Source organism: Lipotes vexillifer, unplaced genomic scaffold (assembly GCF_000442215.2).
Source record: "Lipotes vexillifer unplaced genomic scaffold, Lipotes_vexillifer_v1.1 scaffold963, whole genome shotgun sequence".
NCBI classification, from domain to species: Eukaryota; Metazoa; Chordata; class Mammalia; order Artiodactyla; family Lipotidae; genus Lipotes; species Lipotes vexillifer.
In genome coordinates this window covers 358,198-367,166 of record NW_006780023.1, presented here as the reverse complement: position 1 = coordinate 367,166, position 8,969 = coordinate 358,198, and the positions used below count along the sequence as shown (strand labels likewise).

Here is an 8,969-nt window from a genome sequence, read left to right as displayed (position 1 = left end):
CCTAGCCTGTGGTATAGAGTTGAGCTCCTCCTTGTTTTCACAGATTGGAAGGAATTAGTCTCTTGCCTATAGAACTGAAGGACATAATTAGCATTTCTAAGAGACACTCTAGCAAAATTAGGAAAATTTAATTCAGTTTGGTTATTGGGCTTGCTTTTTTTTTTAACATCTTTATTGGAGTATAATTGCTTTACAGTGGTGTGTTAGTTTCTGCTTTATAACAAAGTGAATCAGTTATATAAATACATATGTCCCCATATCTCTTCGCTCTTGCGTCTCCCTCCCACCCTCCCTATCCCACCCCTCCAGGCGGTCACAAAGCACAGAGCTGATCTCCCTGTGCTATGCGGCTGCTTCCCACTAGCTATCTGTTTTACTTTTGGTAGTGTATATATGTCCATGCCACTCTCTCACTTTGTCACAGCTTACCCTTCCCCCTCCCCGTGTGTCCTCAAGTCCATTCTCTAGTAGGTCTGTGTCTTTATTCCCATCTTGCCCCTAGGTTCTTCATGACCATTTTTTATTTTTTTAGATTCCATATATATGTGTTAGCATACAGTATTTGTTTTTCTCTTTCTGACTTACTTCACTCTGTATGACAGACTCTAGGTCCAGCCACCTCACTACAAATAACTCAGTTTCGTTTCCTTTTATGGCTGAGTAATATTCCATTGTATATATATATATATATATGCCACATCTTCTTTATCCATTCGTCTGTTGATGGACACTTAGGTTGCTTCCATGTCCTGGCTATTGTAAATAGAGCTGCAATGAACATTTTGGTACATGTCTCTTTTCGAATTATGGTTTTCTCAGGGTATATGCCCAGTAGTGGGATTGCTGGGTCGTATGGTAGTTCTATTTTTAGTTTTTTATGGGCTTGCTTTTATTTGGATTAACAAAGGCATAGCTTAATTAAGGCTGCCCCAGAGGGCAGTAACCATCTGAAGAGAAGCTGTGAGTAGTGAAATGGCATACACAGTCTTACCTTCAACTCACCTTAAATTACTCCGGAACAAGACAAGCTAGTAAAATAAAATTAGGAAACGTCTTGCATTTGAAGGAGATTTATGGTTTAATGAAATTATTTTATGTATATTAAAATCTCAACAGAGAAAAATCCTAACTGTTGGCAAAGATGTGTAGCAAGCAGATGTCTCATACATTACCTGTGGGAGTGTTATCTGCATCAACTATTTTGAACAGTTGTTTGGCAGTATCTACTAAAGCCCAATATACATACAAGCTATGACCAAGAAATCCCAATTCTAGGTATATACCCAACAGAAATGAACATATTTGTTCTCCCATTCATAAAGCCAGAAGCAAACACTATTCAAATGCCCATCAACAGAGAAATGTATAAATAAATCATGGTACTTTTATAAAACAGTATTATACAGCAAGGGAAAGGAATTATCCATAAACTGCACACAGTATGGGTGAACCTCGTCAACATAATGCTGAGTGAAACAAGTCAGGCGTAAAAGAATACATACCATGTGGGTCCTTTTATAAAAAGTTCAGGCACAAGCAAAATCTATAGTATTAGAGATCAAGGTAGTGAACACTCTTTTGAAGGGGTGTGAGTGATATTTCTGGGGTATGGTGACATTCTGTTTCTTGTCTTGGCATGTTTATTATTACATGAGCATGCTCAGTTGGTAAAATTTTATCAAGCTATGCAATTCTAAAATGTGCACTTTTCTCTTTGGTATCCTCTAATAATATTTGTTTTTAATCTCAATAGATACACAAATCCTAGGAGGTTGTCAAGGAAACTATTATTATGTCTCTTTTATAACTGAAAAAATATGAGGTAAAGAGAAGATAAATGACCTTTTTAAATTACTTAAGTTACTTTTCACATTGTGGATCAGGGCTAAAACTGTGCTTTATTGTATTGAAGGTGAAGAAATGTTGTGCCTTGTCTTAATCGTGTTTTTTTTCCTCTTGGTAGGTAGTAGTGCTTTAGAATCATATGTTGCTAATTATATACCAACATGTTATACATCCCAATATGCAGGTAGAAAGAATGGAGTAAAGGTATATTTCACTCCTCTTAGTAAAAGTAAAAATAGAGTATATAGAAGTTTACTATTCTAAATTTACCAAAAGAAGTGACCATCTAAAATCATTCACTAGTAAAGTTTTATTCTAAACCAAACCAAGTAAACCAAACCAAACGACCAATCACATCTTCAGGTAAAACCTATATTTTATATACAAAATGGTATACTTAAAGTTCTCATTTTCCATATGAGGAAAACTGAGTAGGAGAGAGCAGAAATATCTTACATGGAATTAACTACCAAGGCTAATACTAATATAAAGCAAAAGAAACGATTTCCTTCATAACTAGTCTTGGTACAAATTAACTTGGACAAATTTTACATACAATCGTTAAAAGGAGCTAGGGGAGAGAGTGGTAAGGCAATGGCAGGAGGAAAACCAACAATCTAGCCCTGAATGTCCTCACAAGCACTATAATGTTAAAGTAAAATGTTAATTTGAAAATGGAATTATAATTTATAAGCAAACTCCCAATAGATGAGATTACTCTTCTTTGTTAGTTTTAATCTTTAAAGTTATCACATGACAGAGTTTATGCATTTTATTCTTTAAAATGTTTCTTTTCTTACTGAAAAGCCAATAAATAAGTAAAGTCATCTCAAGATGTTTTTGAAAAAATTTAAACAGCTAAAATCTCACTTTTTAGCACAATAACTATTTTCATATTATCTTGCAGGTGATTAAGTATATTTACATCATGGTAATCTTAAGGTATGTACTTTTTTTCTTTCTAAATGACAAGAGCAAAATTATACATGCTCACTGAAATATTTTCAAGTAGTAGATAAAGGAAAGGGAAACGTTCTATTCCTTTTCACTCTCAGGAGTAAGCACTGTTAACACCTTTTTCCTTGTATACTCATACATACACACCTACTATTTTGTCTTTTGTTGCTACCACTTAACATTTTGTTGTAAACATTTTCCCATGTTTCTGCAAAATTGCTGTTTTAAAGGCTACATAGCATTCCTTTGTGTGGATGTAGTAATCAGGGCTCTTAATTGTAAGTGACAGAAACCCAACTTAAACTAGCTTAATGAAAATAGAGACTTAACGGCCTGTGTAACTGGAATACACATGAGTGGAAGAGATGTTAGGATACAGGGCTCAAATTATGTTTTCAGGAATGTGCCAGCTGAGTCTCTGTCTCTCTTCACCTCTTGTGTCTGTTTGTGTATTGGCCTTACTTGATTTTGCTGCAGCCAGGCTTTCTTCATGTGGCTGGCAACATAGAGCTGTATTTTTCCAGTCCTTGACCATAGATGCAAGAGGATGTCTTCTTAACTAATTCTAAAGGAAAATTCCTAGGAAAGGACTTTTATTGGCTCACCCCTAAACCAATCACTGTGGGCTGTGGAGATGGAACAATTTAATTGGTCACTTCAGGTCATGTGCCTACCCTTATGTTTAAGGAAGTGATAGGGAAGAAACATGCTTAGCAGCCAGAAATCATACCCGTCGTAGATACTGTATCCTGGGCTTTGAGGCTGTTTAGGTATTTTGCCTATGATTGATAACCTTGAGAATACCTTCAAGGTTGTTACTCCTACCAGATTTTTTCTTTATGAAAAATTCTTTGGAGTAGAACTTCTGAATCAAAGAGTATCACACAGACATTCCTATGGTTCTTGCTATATGTTGCTTTATTGTTTTCCAAAAGAATTGTGTCAAGGAAACAGCTAATAAAAAATGAGCACCTATTAAAATTTTTAAGCCATTTATTAACTCAACAAATATTTGTTCAGTTATATGCCAGGCAATAAATCCATCCAACATGTCACAGAGTTAGGGAGTCAGCAGTGTCTAAATTCAAACCCATCTGAGTCATCTGTCTACTTTGTAGCAGGAATAATACACATCAGGAGACATTAAGTTCTGTTTAGAAGTCACTGTGGATCCTTGTGGGTGGGCAAATTGTCTTGAAATGGATCTATCAATTATCAACTTTCCTAAAATGGTTTCAGCCATTTTGAATTACCCAAATGATTGATGCCTTTTCATTCAAAATTTTATTCAAATTAACTTTACAGATGCAATATAAATTGTAATCTGAGGCATCATCACCCACCAGCTAGCTTCTTCATTTCCCTGAGCTTTGGTTTGCTCATTTCTGACTGAGAATATCTGCCAAGCTCTCTCCTCAGGGCCACTGAGGGGATCAAAGGTGGAGAATGATGGGTCAAGGAGACTAGGTGCTTAAGGCGTGATGTCACCAATGATGCGTGATGGAGCCGATGAGGTGAATGTGATAGGAAATTTTAAAACTGAAAAAATAAATTTTGGGAGTTCCCTGGTGGTCTAGTGGTTAGGATTCTGGGCTTTCATTACAGAGGCCCGGGTTCAATCCCTGGTCAGGGAACTGAGATTCTGCAAACCTTGTAGCGCGGCCAAAAAGTAAATAAATTAAAAATTTTTAAATCACTTTGTTAAACTGTAAAATGTGGTATGAATGTAAGATATTATGATCGGGAGAGGTGCTGCAATAGCAGCTCTTTTTTATATGTACATATGGCACAAAATTATAACCGTGGAACATAAAGCTGGGTGTTGAAACTCTGTCATCACCTTTGCAGAAAAATAAGGAAAAAAAAAATTTCTGAAATGCCTCTTCCTTTAATTAGAAGCTCTTGTTACGTTGTGAACATTTAATTAAACATGTAGATAGAGTGATGAGTTAATAAAAACAAATGGATGAATTCACATAGAATTGCTAATTTCCCTTCAGATTTGAATTAAATTAATGGGCAAGAATTTATCATGTAAGGCATGAATAACAGGGTATGTGAATTGTATTCAGGTTTTAGCATTGACTAAACTTTTTCAGGGTTACAGCCATAGATTTTTTTTCCCCATGACTGAAAGCAAACTTAGAGATATTAGTTCAAATCCCTCATTTTATAGACTATTTTGGTTTCATTGCATTAGCAGAAACTTTCAATGCACACTTCCATTTGGTTAATACCCATCTATTTCAAAAAGATACATTGTGGCTATTTTTGAAAGGTACTTAATAGGGAAACCATTAGAACTATATGGAGTGGTCCAAATTGTTTAGGAAAATATTTTCATCAGGGAATCATAAGATTTTAAAATAGTTGGCATTTATACTAAAAGGTTCATAAAATGCTTTATAAATGAAGGCCTCAGTAATCTCTGCAATGCATTCACAGTTGTTTGGTTCCATTATAAGTAGTGGTGGGAATGGAAATTCTAGAATCTCACCTCTATTGCTGTTCAATTTCCAACTATAGGTTCAAAGATTTGCATACTTTTAGTATCCATGAGCTGTCTACAAGCTTCTTTCTGGTGCTTGCCACATTATGTACACTATTATCAAATGGTATCAGTTGACTAAAAGCCAAATTCTGGCAGAAAGAAAGATTAATTAAGAGCTTAATTATCACTTTCTGCTAAGTGACATTTTGTTTAACTCATTCTTTATAATTTTGTCACTAGTGTTAGCATATGCAAATATTGGCTAATCTTATTCTCATGGTAGGAAATAGAAGGCTTATGAATTCAGATGGGTCCCAAATAATACCCAAACATATACCGAGTCATGGATGATGTCAGAACAAGGTAAAGAAACAATTACAGTCAGATGTTCGAAGCAGAAACAGAAAATTCATGAACTGGCCAATTATCCTTCCTATGATATTAGGTACATTCTTTAGAAGTAAATAAAGCAAGTGACAACTATAACTTCTGTCACCATTTTGATTGAAGTATGGCATGGAGGATCATTTTCTTCTAATTCAAATTTGGTCATTAAATTGCTGTGAAGCCTTGGGCAGTTAACAACACAATACAGACAGAGCCACATGACATGGTACAAAGTGCACAGGCTTTGGTGCTGGACACAGTCTTAACTTGACCCTTCATTTGTGGTTCCCTCACTTATCTGATCCTTCATCTAACTTTCGTTGAGTATCATCTATGTGTCGGGCATCACCTGGGAAGTGGAGCTACAAAGCTACAGAAACGAATCAGACATGATATTTGCCCTCAAGGAACTTATATTTAGTGGCAAGAGAGAGGCAACAAATAAATCTATAAAATAGGAAGATTAAAACCTACAAAATGGGAGTCCTATGAGGATTGAGCTGACATATAATATACTTGAAATTGTCTCTAGCCTGTAATAGGCATATAACAAAACAAATTTAGTTGTTCTTCATTCAACTATTTATTCACTCAACAATTTTTTTCAGCACCAGATAAACTTATGGCACTGTTCTGGGTATTGAACAAGAGTCAGGATAGTGCAAGTCCTAGCTCCTATGGTAACCTAGAGAGTTACCATATAAAAGTTGGAGGGAGGGGCTTCCCTGGTGGCACAGTGGTTGAGAATCTGCCTGCCAATGCAGGGGACGCAGGTTCGATCCCTGGTCTGGGAAGATCCCGCATGCTGCGGAGCAACTAAGCCTGTGCACCGCAACTACTGAGCCTGCACTCTAGAGCCTGTGAGCCGCAACTACTGAAGCCCGCGCACCTAGAGCCTGTGCTTTGCAACGAGAGAAGCCACTGCAATGAGAAGCCCGCACACCGCAAGGAAGAGTAGCCCCCGCTCACTGCAACTAGAGAAAGCATGCGCACGCAGCAACGAAGACCCAACACAGACAAAAATAAATAAATAAATTTAGTTTAAAAAATAAAAAATAAAGCTGGAGGGAGAAGAGCGGAAGGGAGTATATCAAGTACATAGATACCTTCTGCATAAGGCAGAATTGGATAAATGTCAATCATCTCTTACAAGTTAGACACAACGTAAGTGGAACAGGGAGACAATATGAACTGGGTAAAAGGATTGCTGCAGTAAATGTGTTGATGAAATTGGCCGTCATTGAAGTGTAGTTTACCATTCAGTAGATGGTACTGAATGAATTTTTTTTTTTTTTTTTTTTTGGCCGCACTGTGCAGCTGGCAGGATCTTAGTTCCCCAACCAGGGATGGAACCTGGGGCCCCGGAGTGGAAGCATGGAGTCCTAACCTTTTGTGTATGTTGAGGACAATTGTAATGTTAATGTGAGTCTTTCAGGTGTTACTTCACCATCAGTGGATCAGACCAGAGTCAATTAATTTCCACATCCAAGGGAAATAGTACAATCCCCTTTTGGAATCATACTCGCTTTTTTCCAAGTCATAAACAAGGTAATTTACAAACAACTGTTTCTTTGTTGAAACCTACTGATCATTCTTTTCTCTTTCCTTCTTTTTTCTTTTGAATTTTGAAATAATAAAACACAAAAACAAATTCATGATCATTAAATGAAATTTGAGAAATACAGAAAAGTATACAGATGACAATAAATGTCACCCATAACGCCACTGCCGTTAGTATTTTGGCTTCAGGTCTTTGTAGTCTACCAGTGCATACACATATGTACGTTCAATCCCTTACCCTGACTCTAACACCACCCCTAGTCTGGAAGTCATGACTATACTTCCACCCAGGAAGTTCACCCAAGTCCAGGGTCCCTTATATTGACAGGCGATGCAGTCGCTGCGATCCATCTATTACTCCCAACATGAATTAACAACATGAAACTTCTTAAATCTCTTCTTAGATCTCATAGATTTAGATGCCACACTTAGTTCCTCTACCTTTTATTTTTGTTGCTAAACCTTGGGTACTACTACTGTGGTCCTTGATTGAGGGAGAAGCATCTGAAAGGTGTCTTGGGTGATTTTTGCCGATGAAGAAAGCATCACCTTTGAGATAATATCCTGATAATGAAGGTCAAGTTCTGAAGCCAGGTTGATCCAGACTGCATTCTTGAAATGAACCTAGAGCAGAAGGAACCTCTTGGAAACATCAGGACCAACCTGCTGTGGGGAGCAAGACTTTGAACAAAAGCCATGTCTGGGTCACCCTGTTCGGGGGCGGCTCATCGCAGGGAAGAATCCCATTTGCTTGAAGTTCAGTGCTGGGACAGTGGGTCTCTCTCCTAGAAGTTACTCGTATAGTGGCATGTGACTGGGAGAACTTGGTACTTGCTAAGGTAATACTACATGCTCTTATGTCACACAAGCCTGTGTGTCTGGACAAGATTACAAAGGTAGCTAGGCCATAGGAAATAGCTTTCTCTACAATATTTTAAAATTTGAGATGATAAAAAGGAGAGGAATATGAAATCCAAAGTACATTGTAAAAGTAGCTGGTAAAACATAACAGACATCCACAGATTCAAAAACTCTTCTTGGTGAAAGGAGGCCCAAGCAGTCTTCCTAAAACTGCATTATTTCTCAAGTTGCATTTATCATGTCCTTGGGTCTTTTAAGGGACAGAAGGAGCCTGGCAGCCAACATGTTCCAACCGTTCCCCACTGGAGTTACATGAGTGCCACCTAGTGTCACTTGCTACTGCTGAAGGGGGTTTGGATAGACCATATAGTTCAACTTACCTCATCTGAAGGAACTGAGGCCCTGAGAGCAGAGGTGACTTAAGCAGGCCACATCTGTGGTGATTAGTGGCTAAGCCAAGACTAAGAATCAGATGTCCTGCTTCAGGCAGGACACCTGGTGATAACCTCTGGTGTTTGGGAGTCAGGAGCCCTGGGATATAGACTGTGCTGAAGAATAAGGCATAAAACTTCCAGGGCCTCAGGTGCCCCATGCATTAAACTCCTAAAATAATACTTGCTTGTTCTGAAAGTCTTTGAGACACATGAGTAACAGAGAACAGAATCTGAAAGCTAATATTGGTCCCCACAGCCATTTAACCTGCTCTTCTCCATGAACGCCTGCCACTAATCCAGCTGCACAAGTGATCCAACTATTTCCTGCAAGCAAGTGCTCTGGTCCAAAGTCATCAGCCTTAATTCAGGGGGATGCTTCAGCTGTCACCTTTTATACTTTCGGCCTTCAGCCTCTACCTTTGTGAACAAAGCAA

General features: G+C 37.9%; 1 non-coding gene across 1 annotated transcript; it reads left to right on the top strand.

Annotated features, from left to right (window-relative positions):
• The first annotated feature begins 4,364 nt into the window (after positions 1 to 4,364).
• Positions 4,365 to 4,436, top strand: TRNAE-UUC (transfer RNA glutamic acid (anticodon UUC)). The gene has a single exon. It is a non-coding gene; the product is annotated as a tRNA-Glu (tRNA).
• The last annotated feature ends 4,533 nt before the right edge of the window (positions 4,437 to 8,969 follow it).